Source organism: Dasypus novemcinctus, chromosome 4 (assembly GCF_030445035.2).
Source record: "Dasypus novemcinctus isolate mDasNov1 chromosome 4, mDasNov1.1.hap2, whole genome shotgun sequence".
NCBI classification, from domain to species: domain Eukaryota; kingdom Metazoa; phylum Chordata; class Mammalia; order Cingulata; family Dasypodidae; genus Dasypus; species Dasypus novemcinctus.
In genome coordinates this window covers 164,245,122-164,261,646 of record NC_080676.1, presented here as the reverse complement: position 1 = coordinate 164,261,646, position 16,525 = coordinate 164,245,122, and positions in this window count along the sequence as shown.

The window sequence follows — 16,525 nt, the reverse complement described above, 5'->3', positions numbered from 1 at the left end:
GGCGCGCAGTAGGTGCTTACCCGGCCAGAGTAGGTGCTTACCCGGCCGGAGCTGTTTTATTGTTCCCATTAGGGACAGTGGCATCATCATGGCTCTCACCCCGCCCCCTTGACGATTGCTCGTCTGCCTCGTTGGAGCGCGACCTTGGCGGGGGGTCTGCCTGGGAGGGGTTCCTCTGTGCCAGAGCTTGCGGACAGTCAGACTGTCAGATGCACGAATGGCTTTGTGTGACGTAGGCGCCAAGGCTCCTTCCATCAAAGCTCACGAGCCAGTGGCGAGCTTTTGAGACCTGGAAACTAGCAGGAGTGGCTCACTGTGCGCACCCTGTCCCCCTTTCCGGAGATTCTGGGGGGTAAAAGGCGTCGCCTCACGCTGACCCCGGTGACAGCACGGTGACGCAATCCTTCTCCTTCTGAGCATGGGCCCTGAGAAGCTCCTTGCGCTGGGATGTGGCCACGTGATCTTCCTGGAAGGGGCCTGGCGGCACGGAGGACATCGTCACCACGGGGACTCTGGCCCGGGCACGGCCATACCAGCCTGCTCCGTGCCCTGAGGCCTGGGCCCCCACGCCGGGCAGGCCTTGCCCCCCGGCCCCTGCACACTGCACTAGGGAAGACCCGCCAGCAGGCTTTACGGGTGCCTCGACGCACCTGCCGACCCCTCCCCCGCAGTGCCGTGACGCCAGGGGCGGCGGCTACCCTCGCCAGGGCCACTTGGTTTTCAACTTGCAGTTGCCGCTCACCGGCTGTGAGCTCGGCTCAGAGTCGCTTGACCCACCCAGGTCCTTTAGGCGCAGAGGGACCCCTGCTCTCCAGAGCAGTGTCCCCTAGCAGGGCGCAGGTGCAGCAGCATGACCGTTCCCATTTGCAGAGCTGTCCTAGCTGTGAGGGGGACAAGTCCGTGTGGGCACAGTCCCCGGGGCCGATGCCAGGCCTGCCTTGGGAAGTCTCTGCATGTCTTTATCGGTCTCCCTGCTGCCCCCAGAGCTCTTTGGCCAGGTGGAAAACGGCCATCCACGAGGACCCCGAGCAGTGGGCTGGCTTCGTTCGGTTGCCCCTGAGGAGCCGCAGCTTCTAAAGCCCAGTCGAGGCTGATCCAAACAATCCGCAGAGGCTCCTGGGCTCGCCTGCCCCCCTAAGTGGAATGAACTGCAGCCGATGAGCTCACTTCCAGAAATAGGGCGTGGACTCTTCATTCTTAGGCAGACCTATATTCTCCGACATTTATCATAGGGTCGATCATTCCAACTCAGCTGCAAGCGTTTTAAAGGGAAGGGCCATGTGACATCCCAGAGCCTGGGATGGCTTTACAATTATACCAATGCTGGATGCATGTAGAATGTTTAATAAAGTCCACTGTAAATATGTGGTAATGGATGGACTTGATGGTAACACATTATAACGAGTGTGACCAACGATGTGATTGTGGCTGAAACGAGTAGTCCAGGGAGATTAATATTAGTTGGAAGACAGCTGGAGGATAATATTGGGCGTGTATAGCCCAATGAGGATTGTGGTTAATAATATAAATACAGAAATGTTCTGCTATAAGATGTTAAGAATGTGGTGATACATGCGAAAATATAATTAATTTATAGTCTGTGGTTTATAACAACATTGCAATGTTTTTGTAGCAAAAGCAAAGAAGTTACTATATTAATGCTAAAGGTAAAAAAAATATGGGATTTGGTTTTGTGAGATACAAATACGATTAAGCATTTTTTTTCTTGTCTTCATTTTTTTCCTTAATATGGGAAGCGGATTTGGCTCAACTGATCGAGTATCCACTTACCATATGGGAGGTCCAGGGTTCAAACTCAGGGCTTCCTGAACCATGTGGAGCTGGCCCACGTGCAGTGCTGATGCGCGCAAGGGGTGCCGTGCCATGCAGGGGTGTCCCCGTGTAGGGGAGCCCCATGCACAAGGAGTGTGTCCCTCAAGGAGAGCCACCCCGTGTGAAAAAAGTGAAGCCCGCCCAGGAATGGCACCGCGTACACGGAAAGCAGACACAGCAAGATGACGCAACAAAAAAAGAGACACAGATTGCTGGTGCCATTGACAAGAATGCAAGCGGACAAAGAGCACACAGTGAATGGACAGAGAGCAGACAAAGGGAGGGTGGGGGAAAGGAGAGAAATAAATTTTAAAAAATATATCTTAAAAAAAGAGATCTCGACTATGTCATTTAACTAATCTGTATCACCTGTGTATCTTCCTGAACACTAGAGGAATAACTGAGTTAGCAGTTGGAATTAAGTAAGATAAAAGTGCCTAGAAAGAACTTTTTAGGAGTAACGGTTCTATACCTTATTGAGCTGCCTTTTGTCTGTTATTTTATTTTTACTTTGAAATAAAGTTTGAAATAAAAAAATAAAAAATAACATAAAATATACCAGAAAGGCTTTTAGTGACCAGATCATGTGTATCTTTTAGTAAAAGGGACTCTTCCATGTACTCAAAGTTAGACTGTGGCCATGCCTTTTACACGTTTGGGATTAATTTCTCAAGTACCACCTGCTTGGATTAGCCGGAAGTTCCTTCTCCTATACCCTGATCGGGGTCCCTCTCCTCCAAAGGCCCCACACCCCAGGAGTTTATGCAGGAGAAAGAGGACGTCCCAGATCACCCCTCTCCTTCCAAGAATCCCCCTAGCCCACTTCTATTGCTTCCCACCCAAGCAAGCCCACAAACCAACCACAGCCGCCTCCCCCAAGATCGTATTTTGCAAATTGCTGAATGAGTGAAAAGAGAAATCCTCACGCAGGGAATCCTGTTCCATGTTTTATCTTGCCTAGCACTTGACCCTCACTGACATTGGCTGGTTTGCACAATTTGGGGTCTGGGAGCCAAAGGAAATGGATATGCCCAGTGCCTTCAAGTGGGGTCCCCTCGACCGAGCGGCCTGAGGGAGCAGGGTCTCGGGAGAGCCCGCTTCGGCAGCGTCCTCGGGGCGGTGGCCCTTGGTGACAACTTGCTGGCCCCCAGCTACGGGGAAGGGGTCGTCCCCGCCGCTCCCCGCAGGCATCTCGGTGCTCACGGGGCCGCCCTCTCTTTCTGGACTTGCTTTTCTTCCTCTGTCTCTCTGTGCCTTCACGCTGCTGTGCTTCTCCTTCCTTCTGGCTGGGGAGCGGGGTGGGGGCTCTGGGTCGGTGCTGGGGTCCCCGGGCCCTGGTCCTGGTCCTCTTCTCAGCAGCACCACCACACTGTAAACGAGGGAACACACTTTTCTGGACCAATTTAAACCAGAAGAGGCCAGGGGTCGCTCGAAGAAGCTTCTACTAAGAAATCAAAGTGAGGCAGGGAGAAGGAGGTTGAAAAGGATTTGCAAAGGGTGGGGGTATAGCTCAGTGGGTGAGCGCCTGCCTGCCATGTGCAAGGTCCCGGGTTTAATCCCTGGGACCCCCTAAAAAAACCTAAATAACAGCCTTGACTTTGCAGGGTGGGTGTAGCTCAGTGGTTGAGCACCTGCTTTGCTTGTACAAGGTCTCAGGTTCAATCCCCAGTACCACCTAAAAAATTTTAAAAAAGGATTTGCAAAGGCTCGGAAGCATGAGCTTGTGACAGCCTGTATCTGCCTGGAACTTCTTAAAGGCCGACTGTGAAGAGGCAGACTGGCAGAACTCACCAGCCCTTCCAACCTCTGGGCCTGGGCCACTTTCAGCCACTGGGCCAGGGGCTGGGCGCTGGGAGTGGGTAGGGGGGGACATGGATGGGCTCTGGCCTGAGCAGCCCGCAGACCTATAGAGGAGGATATGTAAACAAGAGCAAGTACCCATCCCCCTCCCCCAAAACGCATCTGCACACATACACACACACAATGTGATAAGCAACCATCTCTGAGAGGTTTGTGAAAAGCTTTACCAGTAAATAAGACAGAGTTCTAGCCACCTGGGACTTTTATTCTGGTAGGGAGACATGCAGTAAACGAACAATAGATGCCTATCAAAATACTAGGTGGAGATAAGAGTTATGAAGGAAAAAAATAATGAAGTAGAGGAAAGGGGATAAAGAATGCTTGGCCTGGGAAACAGATTTGGCTCAACTGATAGAGCATCCGCCTACCACATGGGAGGTCCAGGGTTCAAACCCAGGGCCTCCTGACCCCTGTGGTGAGCTGGCCCAGTGCAGCGCTGCCATGTGCAAGGAGTGCCGTGTCATGCAAGGGTGTCCCCTGCGTAGGGGAACCCCACATGTGAGGAGTGCGCCCTGCAAGGAGAGCTGCCCCGCATGAAAAAGCGCAGCCCACCTAGGAGTGGCACCGCACACACGGAGAGCTGACGCAGCAAGATGACACAACAAAAAGAGAGGCAGATTCCAGGTGCTGCTGCCAAGAATGCAAGCGGACCCAGAAGAACACACAGTGAATGGACACAGAGGGCAGACAACTGGAGGGGGGGAGGGAAGGGAAGAGAAATAAATAAAAATAAATAAATCTTTAAAAAAAAAAAAAAAGACTGCTTGGGCTGCTTTCTAGATCGTGGTCAGGGAAGGTGTGGAGTCGGTGACGGTGGGGTAGGGACACGGATCCAGGGGAGGAGGAGCCCTGATGGAAAGGCGAGTGGTCCAGACAGGCCACAGCCAGCCTGCGGGAGGGGCGAGGTGGTGGGTGAGATGGCGGGAAGAGGCGGGCGAGCAGCCGGGGGCAGAGCGGGCTGCTTTGGCAGGCCTGGCGCTTCATTCCATGTGCGATGAGAGCTGGGAGGGCCCCGCGCTGACCTGGGCGCCGTGACATTGGCACAAGGGGGCCCTTGGCGGAGGGGCCTGGCCGGCAGGTCCCGGGGCTGCCCTGCCGGGGTCTGGCCCAGCTCGGCTGCGTTCCGCCCGCGGCGCCGGGCAGCTGGCGTGGCCTTTCCGAGCCTCAGTGCCCTTCCCCGTTGGAGGCGATAGGGTGCTTGCGTGGCTTCAGCGGGTCAGCGGTCGCCTTAGCCCCGTCTTTCCTCTTCTCCATCTCGCTGGTCTCTCCTTTCTGCTCTCTGCTACAGGAGCAGAACTCCAAAGCGGCGGTCGCCTGGGAGTGCACGTTCCTCAGGACAAGCTTTGGCTCACTGTTGCCATGGTGCTGTGGTTTTCTGTCCCCCTCGGGGAGCGTAGGCTTAAGTGCTGTGGAAGGGCCCCTTTAGAGCCAGTTACGCTCGAAAGGAAACGTCCCGCTCCCACGCCAGCCAGTTGTCTTTGAACCTGGGACGGCTCCGAGTAACGCTCTCCAGCTGTTGGGAGAATGCGGCGGCTGGACGGTGCCCGGGCAGACCTCAGCGAGAGTGGCGCAGGCAGGCCTCCTTCCCTTCCCTCCTTTCTCACCCCCTTCCGGAAAGAGGGATGGTCCCTCGGGCCTGGCCAGCCGCGGCTTTGCAATGCCACGACCCCTGGTGACCAAGGGCCCACGGTGAAGCGGCGTTTGCCAAGCAAGGCGCGGCTCTGTAATCTCTGACCGCCGTCGTCGTTGCTTATAGCTTGACGGGCCACGTTTTTATTTAAGCGCTGTTAGCTATCTCACCAGCAGAACCTGACAGCGTCATCTTAGGGCAAGTCAGTCCCCAACCTAATACCGAGCGCGGCGTGGAGAGCAAGGGCGCCCGGCAGCCGCGTCCAGGACGGTTTGCTCTTTGGGAAGAACACGGATTTGAGCTCGTCACCTGGGAAGTGCCCTTGCCAGGGGTGTCCCCGCCACCCGCTGCGGGGAACAGACGCAGGGGTCCCGCCCCGCCCTCCTCTGGAAAAGCTGCCTCGGCTTTTCAGACAGAAGGCCCCGCGGGGCGGCCGCCCTTCCCGCGAAGGCTTTCTTTGCGAGAATTCTCCACCTGGCCTCATGGACGGGGGTCGGCTGCTCTCTGTCTCCTAGAGAAGCAGTTTTTTGGGGTGAGCAGCATGGGTGGTGGGGGGTAGATGCAAAGCTCAGGTGTGTCCAAGTTGCTGGAAGAGGTTCACTTCAGCCTCTGTGGCCAGGCAGGGGTGGCAGGTCCAGCCCCGTTATCGGGGCTCCAGGCCCGTTTGGGGGGCAGACTCCTAGAGTGTGGACAGAGCCCAAGCCGATTCCAGCCAGGACCTGAAAGAGCTCGCGGAAGGGCTGGCTTGAGCTGGGCAGGGGGTTAGGGCAGCACAAAGGCAGTGGCCTCGCCTGGGGGGCTCAGGCCACGGGAGGGGGACCCAGGCCCAGCCAATGGGACCACGCACCAGGCCCCAAACGCCCCTCACCATTCTCTCCCTCTCCCCACCATGCCACTGTCATTATTCAGACTTTTTTCTTTAAATGGACTCCTTTCCTCAGTCTTGTCCTAAGCACTAGTGTCCATGCGTCACCGGTTTAACATGCTAAATTTTTTTTTAAGATTTATTTATTTCTCTCCCCTCCCCCCCCACCCCAGTTGTCTGTTCTCTGTGTCTATTTGCTGCGTCTTCTTTGTCCGCTTCTGTTGTTGTCAGCGGCACTGGAATCTGTGTCTCTTTTTGTTGCGTCATCTCTCTGTGTGTGCGGCGCCATTCCTGGGCAGGCTGCACTTTCTTTCGCGCTGGGCGGCTCTCCTTACGGGGCGCACTCCTTGCGCGTGGGGCTCCCCTACGCGGGGGACACTCCTGTGTGGCACGGCACTCCTTGCGCACATCAGCACTGCGCATGGGCCAGCTGCACACGGGTCAAGGAGGCCCGGGGTTTGAACCGCGGACCTCCCATGTGGTAGACGGACGCTCTATCCACTGGGCCAAGTCCGTTTCCCCTAACATGCTAAATTTTAATGTACCTTTTATTTTGGAACCACTTTAGATTTGCAGACTTACAAAGATAGTACACACCCCCGCACCCAGTCCCCCCGTAGTTAGCATCTAACATTAGTCACAACGAGGAAACCAATACCATTACATTCTTTTTTACTAAAGTTCACACTTTATCCAGAGTCTCTTAGTTTTCCTTTGATGTCCTTTTTCTGCCCCAAGAGCCCATCCTGGCTCCCGCATGACATTTAGTTGCCACGTCAACTTGCGTTCCTCTTGACTGGGGCAGTGTGTCCGGCTTCCCTTGTCCTTGACGGTTTTGAGGTGCACTGTCAGGGATTTCGTAGAAGGTCCCTTGGTTTGGGTTTGTCTGATGGTTTTCTCATGATGAGACTGGGGTGATGGGTTTTGGGAGGAAGACCTCAGGTCAAATGCCCTTCTCATCACATCCTGTCCAGGGGACGCGCTCTCACCCGGCTTATCCCCGTGAGCCCTGGCTGAGGCAGTGTTTGTCAGGGCCCCCTGCCGCGAAACCAGCCCCCTTTTCCATACTGTGCTTTGGAAGGGAGTCTCCCTGCCCAGCCCTCCCCAAGGAGTGGGGCATGGGGCATCTGCAGGAGCCACGTGGAATTCTTCTGAGAGGGAGAATCTTTCCTCCCTCCCTCCCTCCTTCCTTCCTTCCTCCTTTTTTCCCCTCCCTCCCCCTCTCCCTCCCTTCCTCCCTCCCTTCTTCCCTCCCTCCTTCCCTCCCTCCCTTCTATTTATGTCAGCTTGGACTGTTGGATATTTATTTTATGCTTTGGGTTATACTCCAACTCTATTTTCTTGCTCAGATTACTCGAACCTTGACCTTGGAAATGCTTTCAGGGGGCTCCCTTTTACTTTGGCATGCCCCCTTATTGTGGGTTTTTTTTTTTTTTTTTTTTATCATGTTCTTTCTTTCTGGCACCACAAGATTCGGCATATGGCATATTTCCTGCCCCAGTCCTGGAACTCCAAGGAGCCCTGGTTCCTTTAAATGGAAAATGGTATTTAGAAGCCAAGACCTGTGTGCCAGGTGTGCTCACTGCTACTGGGTGCTGTGGCTCTTCAGCTCCTCAGCTGGCAGAGCACGGAGATGTGTGTTGCTCACCAGTGTATGTATTAGCTGTAAACGTTTCTCTATGTGACCTCTGAGTCACAATTCAGCTAAACCTATAAGGTCTGCCTCTGATCCGTCAGCACATGTGGCGCCCAGCTCCTCTCCTTGCTTATCTGTCGACCCCTGCTCCAGCAGAGAGAAAGCCAGCCCCTGCTGCCAGCTGTCATTTCCCTCATGTGCAATTCCACTTTACGTGTGCAACGATGCCAAGAGTCAGCTCAGAGGTGGGGCTCTCAGGTCCTGGCCACTGGTGCCAAGGTGAGGGAGGACCTGAGGTTTCCAGCCGGGGGTCTAGTGGGATGACCTTGGAATGCTCTGCAAGCCATCCTGCTCCCAGCAGCCAAGCCCGTGGAGAGCCAGGCCTCAGCCTGGAGGCCAAGTCTCATCAGCGTTGGAAGAGTTCACCTTCTGCTGTGAAGTTCATGGATGATCAAGTCTGTCGCTGGCGGGATGTCCGACAAGAGGCCTCTGCAGATGGTCACTGCCTCATCCCTCATGTGGTCAGAATACACCAACCCAGCAAGACCAAGATGGAAGGAAGCATGTTTCCATGCATGACACTTCGTGTGTGGGAGGCACAGCTCAACAAAGCATCGAAGGCTACGGGAAAAAAACAAAGATGCAGAGAGAAGATTGTCAGAGAAGCCAGAGAAAATCCAAAATCCAGTGAGTCAGAAAAGGAATAAAGAGGAAGAACTCAAGGTAACTTCTAATTAAGCAGTGTATCTCTCTCTGAGAGGCCTGGTGTTAATGTGTGCTTCAAAGCCAAGTGTTGACAGGTAGCCTTTGTCCTGTCCCTGCCCAGTGACCTGTCCCTTTGAAACGTCCCCCGGCAAGGGCGAGGGAGTGTGGACAAAGGTCAGTGTAGGAATCGCCAGCAGCCCACCTGATCGAGACCTGGACATACACAGAACCAGGAAAATGTTTCAATTCCTGGGGAAAACCAAATTGTGGCTCCCTCCATGGGGTTGTCGGCTGAACGTGTCCTCCGAAGACCATGGGCAGGCACGGAGGAGGACCCGATACCAGAGGAACCAGCAGTGGCAGCAGCTGGGAAATAACAAGGGCTCCCAAACAACACTGCACCTTTATAGCCAGCACCCGCCCCCGCAGAGAAACCATCCATGGTTTAGGGCTGGTGTGGGGTCACACCCACAGGGCAAAAAACCCCTGGTGTCCTGCAGATGGCTGATGACTTCCACCTGGCCGGTTGAACTGATGGCTTCGTGAAAGTATGTGGTACAGGGTCTGCTCAAAGGACCCACCAGGGCGGTACCGAAGCCCTTCCTGTTCGGCTTGAGTAGCCCAACACTGGACATCAGGCAATATGCGAAGTCCCCGAAGACCTGTTGGGTATTGACATGTAAGCTGTGGACTGCTGAGAGCGCGAAAGAAACCGTGTGTCTTGTGTGTTCTCCCTGCACCGCTCCGTGTGGAGCCGAAACCCCACATTGCCTCCCTGCCACGTGTGCATTTCCTTGTCTGTTGGGTGCCGCTTCTTATTCAGAATTCACAAGCAACCCCACAGAGCTCGGCACACTGATAAATCTGGGTAGGAGGCTTGGGCCAATCAGGGCAGCTTTCCTTGGTGTGTGTGTGTGTGTGTTTGTGTGTGTAAAATTCTTTTCACAAGCCCCTTTAACACCAATGGGAACTCAACACAAACATCATCTTATACTGATTAGCGTAACCTCATCTATGACACTATTTCCAAGGGTGACTCCATGACAATCTCATAATGGTGACTTAAGAAAATGCCTAGTCCTTTAATATTTTAAAAATACTCACTTTTTTATGTGGCTAAGAGACTTCAAAATGAGTTGGGAGGTCATCAGAGGGGTTGCACTTATGCACAACTCAGCAGAATCGCAGAGACCACCAAAGTAGATACAACTCCTAGTAGGGTGCTCCTGCGGGCTATGAAGACACCCGGGTCCTACGGTCATGGCAGATGGCTCTGGAGTTCAGCGCCTTGCCAGTGGGCCCTACTCTGGAATTTGTGCTCCTGAGTGTGATGGAGTTGGACTCAGATGTGGCCTCTCTATGCATGCTTCTGCTGTCACTTTTACTGAACCTGTGGTTGGCGCTGGGGTTGGTGAATGCTCAGGAGACTTGAATCTCTGGACTGGTCATGTGCCAGCTGGGCCCTGAGCCTCAGCAGAGTTGCAACACCTATTCTCTGGTTCGTTGGACGTTCCCAGGTCAGCTAACAGGGAGGTGAGGATGGTCAACCACCACACCAGGGAACCGGGAGAGTCTACAACTGCAAGCAGGAAAATCACATCCATCAGCCATGTGGGATGTAAGCCCCCTCTAGATTCAGAGGTGGAGTGGACATCACCAACCCAGGGTCCTCAGGATGGAGCAATAAAATATAGCTTAGAGTGGACTTACAGAATTATTATGACTCCAGCAATGGAAGAAATTATATCATCGATGTGGAGACAGTGGCCACAGGAGTTGCTGAGGGCAGGGAGAGGGAAAAAGAGGTGTGATAGGGTGACATTTTTGGGACTTGGCATTGTCCTGAATGATAATGCAGAACATTTTATATCCTGCCATAACCCTCTTAATGTACTTAGAGAGCCTATAAACAACAACATGAACTGTCACCCATGCTGTGTAGCAATGCTCCAAAATGTACTCATTAAATGCAATGAATGTACCACCACCAACAAAAAAAAAATTCAGGCAAAATTTACTGGAAAAAAAACTTTCATTATTTTGTGACTCAGATTGGTTCTTTTAAGAGATGCTGTTACCAGGCATGTGGGCTCAAAATAATCACGTGCTGTGGTGCTCAGGGTAAGAATAACCTTAGCCCATGCTTGTACCAATGTCACTATGCGTCCTGCTTGACAGGCTGGTTTTGTACCCTGACCTTCCACTCACCTCCCAGCTTTAAAAAGGAAAAGAAAATGGCATGTGAAATGGCATAAAATTAGAAGAGGCAAACCTCTTCGGAGAAGTCTGGAAGGCTTCTTTAAACAATCAACTCCTTAACTGAGTTATGCTGTTTGTGGAGGGTTTGTATATCAGACAACAGTAACTCATTACCGAATTAGTGTTTCAGAGCATGACAACAACCACTCGCTTCAGTGCAAAAGTTGATCAGGTGGAGGATTCATCTAGTTATGTGACTGAATTTAAGCCCTACACTGCCAGATTTGATATTCTGTAGACAGAGCTTTAATGAATCATTGTTAAATCTACTCAGCTGCCTCACACAGGGAGGAAAGAAGCTATTGTTAAATAAACAAATGGAGACCTGAGAATATGCTTTAAGGTCCTCTCTGTTCTACTCTTTGCTTAAAGGATGGGCGAATATGAAAAACTGTGACAATCTATTAGGGCTTCCCAGCCTGCCTGCCCCTGGTTGGATGTGGAAATGCTCTGACAGTGGTGAGGAGGTGGGCTATGGCAATCTTAACAAGAGGCGATGCTTTTTCAGTGGGTGGCATTTGCTTCTCCATGTGCAACGTTGTGTGTTTTTTTTTCATTTAATATCTTAGAGAAGAATTCGGGGGAGGACTCAAAGATGATGTTGATGTTATAAGCCTCAGACATGGGTGGAACAATGCTGGTACTGAGAGGAAGTGGAACATTTGTGTTAAATGGATGGGTGCACAGACGGATGGGTGTGTGGATGCTGAATGGATGGATGGTGCATGGATGGATAGACGCTAGCTGGACAGACGGGTGCATGCACACGTGAATGGATGTAGGGTAGATGGATGGATACCTGCTAGCTGGATGGATGGATGGTGCATAGATGAATGGATGCTGGATCGATGGGTGAGTGGATAGATGGATGTTGGATGGATGGATTCATGGAAAGGTGCTTGGCTGCTTGGATGGATGTGTGGAAGAATGAATAAAGGAAGGTGTTTGCTTTGGGCAAGATGGGCATTGGCACATCCAATCAGAGAAGTCTGATAGGTGAGGGGACACACATTGTTAAGTAACGCTTTGTAGCAACACTGTTCCAGGTGTTAGGAGCACCAGCCTGCGTGATGCTTATCTTCATCAGGGTGGGGGCACTGCTCTTGGTAGTGTCCGATCTCATCGGAAAGATGAGAATAGACTCAGCCTTGAGCTGGTAAGGGGAAGAATCTTCCAGGCAGAAGAAACAACTACAGTACAAATCACCTGGTGGGTGTCTTGAGCCTCGGAAGAGGACTGCAGCATTGTGAACAGGAGGAGGTGTGGGGAGAAAGGCTCAGGCTAGCCCCTCCAGGTTCGCTGTCCATCCCAGGGTCTAGGACGGTGGAGAGCAAGGTTGGGGCCTTTGTTTCCTGGAAGGGTCTTCGTCCCGACGAAGTTGTCTCTGGCTGGTTGTGTCCCTAGACTGCTCTGCTCAAAGCAACGACCTGTACGTGCCTGTCTTCTCTCAGGCCCCAGGAAGTACACACCCCCTTATCCCTTTGGCCCAGGGGAGTCACAACTCCACCATGAGTAACCCCAAGTTTGTTCACCATCCCTTAAGTTTCCCCAATACCCTGCTCGACCTTTGCAAACAGTCCTTTTGCAAATACCCACCATCGTCCTAATTCTTGATTTGTTCCCTTTTGGAATCATGAGTGATACAGTGCTGGGGATCTGGGGTGGCCCAGGAAACAGATCCCAGTGGGACCTGGGACTGGGTTGGGAGAAGCCCAGGAACAGCCCTGTTGCCCGGGAATACAGGGGACACAGGTACTCATGGGTGAAGTGGCCTCTCAATGACTCAGATGCTTACTGCTGTTAGCCTTGAATGAAGTGCAGGGGGAGGGTAAAGTGCTGGGAGAGAAGCCAGTGTTGCTATGGCGACAGTTGTGAGTGGAGAGAGTTTGAAATTTGCTGGCTTTTCCATACACTGTAGGAAGAAAGAAAAACGAAGATGACTGGACTTGTAATTATGAACCATAGGAGCAGCTTTGAAGGGGGCCCTATCTCCTGTAGGCACAAGGAAGCCATTGCAGAAGACCAGCTGGGCTCCTTTTAAGGGTTAAAATGTTAACGCATCTTGTCCTGGCCAGGTGTCCTGTGCTAAGGTCAGGCTTTCAACCGGGGGTGATTTCATCCCCTAGGGGACAAGTGGCAGTGTCTGGAGACATTTGGGGTTGTCATGAATGGCAGGGTGCTTCTGGCATCTAAGGGGTGGAGGCCAGGGGTGCAGGGCAACGCCCTGCAATGCACAGGATGGCTCCCCACATCATAGAATGGTCCAGTCCAAAAGGCCAACAGTGCTGGGGGTGAGAACATCTGTGCAAAGGGGAGGGCACTGGGGAGTAAACAGTGGGATTCTGAGACATGGATGAAGACATTTGAGCATTTGACCTAGAAAGTCTGGACTTCCAAATTCCCTGAAACTCCTTTTCCTCCAGACACAGCCCTATCCATCCTTATCTGAGGACACCAGCCCTCCTCCATGGAAAAGTTTTCAATGATTGGACTGGGAGAGTTGCCTCATGGGCTGGGGTTGATTTTCCTCTTCCCGTCCCATCAGATCCACACTGAGTGCGAGATCACTGATACCAAACAAATGGGGGTTTTCCCTAAAGACCAATTTTTGAGACTTTGGGGTTTCAAAGAGAGAAAGAGTTTCTTTGTTTACGCAAACATGACAAGGCAGGCTAGTTTAGGGAATGAAAAGATGACTCTGGGACCTGGCAGAAAAACATGGCCTTGAAACACGGGGCCACAGAATTCCGCCTGGAAATCCTTCAAGAAAAAGACCACCAGAAAGCTGCTGGAAGAACCCATGAGAATTTTCCCTGATTGCTGGGACCAAGGAAAAGCCTCCCCCCCCCCCAGGAATTGACAGGTGGGGTGATCAGTCAAAACAGCAAAAAACTGGGACCCCTCCCCTGAACATGAGCAAGTGGGCAGAATAATTGATGGTTTAAAAATCAAGCACAGAGGCAAAATGGTCCCTTTTTCTCCTTCTCTGCCTGGTACCCATAATCTGTTATTTTATCCCATTTCTGCTCTCTTCCCTCATTTCCTTAATAAACTACTGGCTGAACTAAACCAGCATGTTCTCACATTCTTGTAGGTAACATCGCCAAGGACCTTCAGGAACCCGGCAACACGTAAGAGATCAGTCGCCTCAGATGGCCCCAAAACTGCCTCCCTTGTTTGCAGAAATTTCAATATTTGTAATATCAGGGTGTTGATGAATAACTGGGGTGGAGCTGGTCACAGATTTCTTCATTAATAAACATCAAGGGGCTGAACAAGTTAAGGGTGTTCACCAAACCAGGAGGAGTCACCAAGCTACACCCACTATCAGAGATCAAGGCATCTGGGGGTGGGTGCCAGAAACAAAGGTCAGCCACAAGGCTGACCATATAGATAGCAAACAGAAGAAGGTGGAGTGGTCACCCTTGCAATAGAAATGTTCATAGACAAAGGTAAGGTCCACCTGGCATGATCTTCATAATAGCAGGTACACATGACCATATACAAGGATTCACCTGCAATAATCATCACAATGGCAAGTGTTCAGTCGGAAATGGTCACATACAAAGGGTGAAGTCAGTCTAGCCAGTGTCAGTCATTTCAGGTGTCAACCGTTGGCTATTGTATAACGTACTGGAAGTAAAAAGGCATCTATATAATGATCGTGTGCTCATAATTGTTTGTTAATTCTTAACCCTCGGTTACACTAGCACTTTGCCTCTCAAGCTATAACATGCACACAGATCCCGGGGGGACGTTGCTAAAATGCAGATTCTGGCTCAGTAGGTCAGGGGCAGCGCCCGAGATTCTGTTTCTAACATGCTCCCTGGTGATACTGCTGTCTCTGGACCATGCGTTGAGCAGCAAGGAGTTAGACTACAACCTAGAACTGACGGAGAGGCATAAAATCTGCTGTACAGTGGAGAGGTTGTTCACTGACAGAGTTCAAGGCCTTTGCCAGCAGGAACCTGAGGAGCACGAGTGGGAGGGGATTCTTGTGCTACGGGCTGGGGGGATATGAATCTCACAGGACTGGGGGGATATGAATCTCACAGGACTGGGGGGATATGAATCTCACAGGACTGCGGGGATATGAATCTCACAGGGCTGAACTCATCGGTGCTACTGCCCAGGGGCCAGCATTTAATGCAGAAGCTCTGGACCTGTCTGTACATTGGAATTGCAGATAGAGCTTTAAAAACTACTGAGGGCCGAGTCCCACCCCCAGAGTCTGATTTCATTAGTCTGGGGTAGGGCTCAGGATTTTTTAAAGTTCCCAGATGAATACAATGGGCGGCCTGTATTGCTGGATGAGAACCAGCAATTCAAAGTGTGGGCTCCTCCCGTGGGAGAGCCATTCATTAACAGGCTGCTGGGTTGGCTCCTGAAAGCCTGGACTCTGTGTTGTTGGTCTGGGTGGGCTTTGATTCTGCATTTCTAGAGGAATCCCGGAGTGGTAGAAGCCAAGTGCTTAGTCGTCGGAAACAAGTGGGTACAATTTCCATACTCAAATGGCCTTCAGAGTGTTTGGCCCTGCAGGGATCCATGGTGATGGCTAATTGATTGTGGGGTACCTAGAAATGAAAGAAGAGGACATCTTATCCAGAGACACAAATGTAAAGAGGAAAAGCCAACATACCTATAGAAAGAAGTCGATTTTGAATTCTAAATGGAGAGACAGAAACCCTGCTCTAGAGGCCCCTACTCGGATCCAAGACCTAAAGCCAGTCCACAGAACTGGGAGGCTCTGCTGGTGTGAGGCCGGTGCCTTTATGGAAGGAACGGCCCTGAGACCACAGGGACATGGCATGAATCTTCACCCCAGGCTTCCCCTGTGCACTGGGGATAGGACAATAGCCAAGCCTTCTGGGAATTATGAGATATTGATTTGGAACTTATATGACCCCCAAGGGCCACTGTGGTTCGCTTGAAAAATAGAGGCTCCTGGAGATTGGATGATAAGTGGAGACTTGGCCCAAGTCCATCTCACAGGGGTCTGGTGGGCCTGCAGACTCATCCTTGATTATTTTCCCAGACCTAGAATGTTGCTTAGCAGCGGATAGAATCCCCACGCTGGTCAAAGAGGCCAAGGAAACCCCTGGGACTCTGTCAGAATAATTAGTCAAATTATTCTGCACCCTGCACCCTGGGGGGAATCAGATACATATAAAAAAGGCAGCAAAGACTTAGGGATGCTGGAATGGGGATTTATACTACAAGCCCACATAACTCATATATTGATCTTGTGTGAAAGTAAGATGGATCCTAGAGGCTTAGAGTGACTTTTCACAAACTTAATCTGATAGAGAGTAATATCATCTCTGATTCCAGAAGCCATATCTTTGCAGGAAGACATCAACACAGCCCCTGATTTGTAGCTCTTGCCTGGGTAATGCTCCTTTCCATTCTACTCAGTAAGGAAAATCACAAGCAGTTTGCATGTACATGGAAGATCAGAGGCTTTGCAAGGGTTCCATCACTCAAGCTGAGTGCCTTTACAGCCACCTGAGACTAATGCAGAGTCACGGATACTCCCCCAGCTGGACATGCTGACCACCAGGTGACAGGTTAATTACAGTGAGCCCCTTCCATCATGGAGGGGTGGCACTTCATCCTCTCTGGGATACATACACAGATTTGTCTCCCCGCCCTCTTCTGCCAGGACCAGCATCCGTGGACTTGGCCAATGTCTCGCCCATCGACATGGTCTTCACACTACACTGCCTCCAGCTAGGCG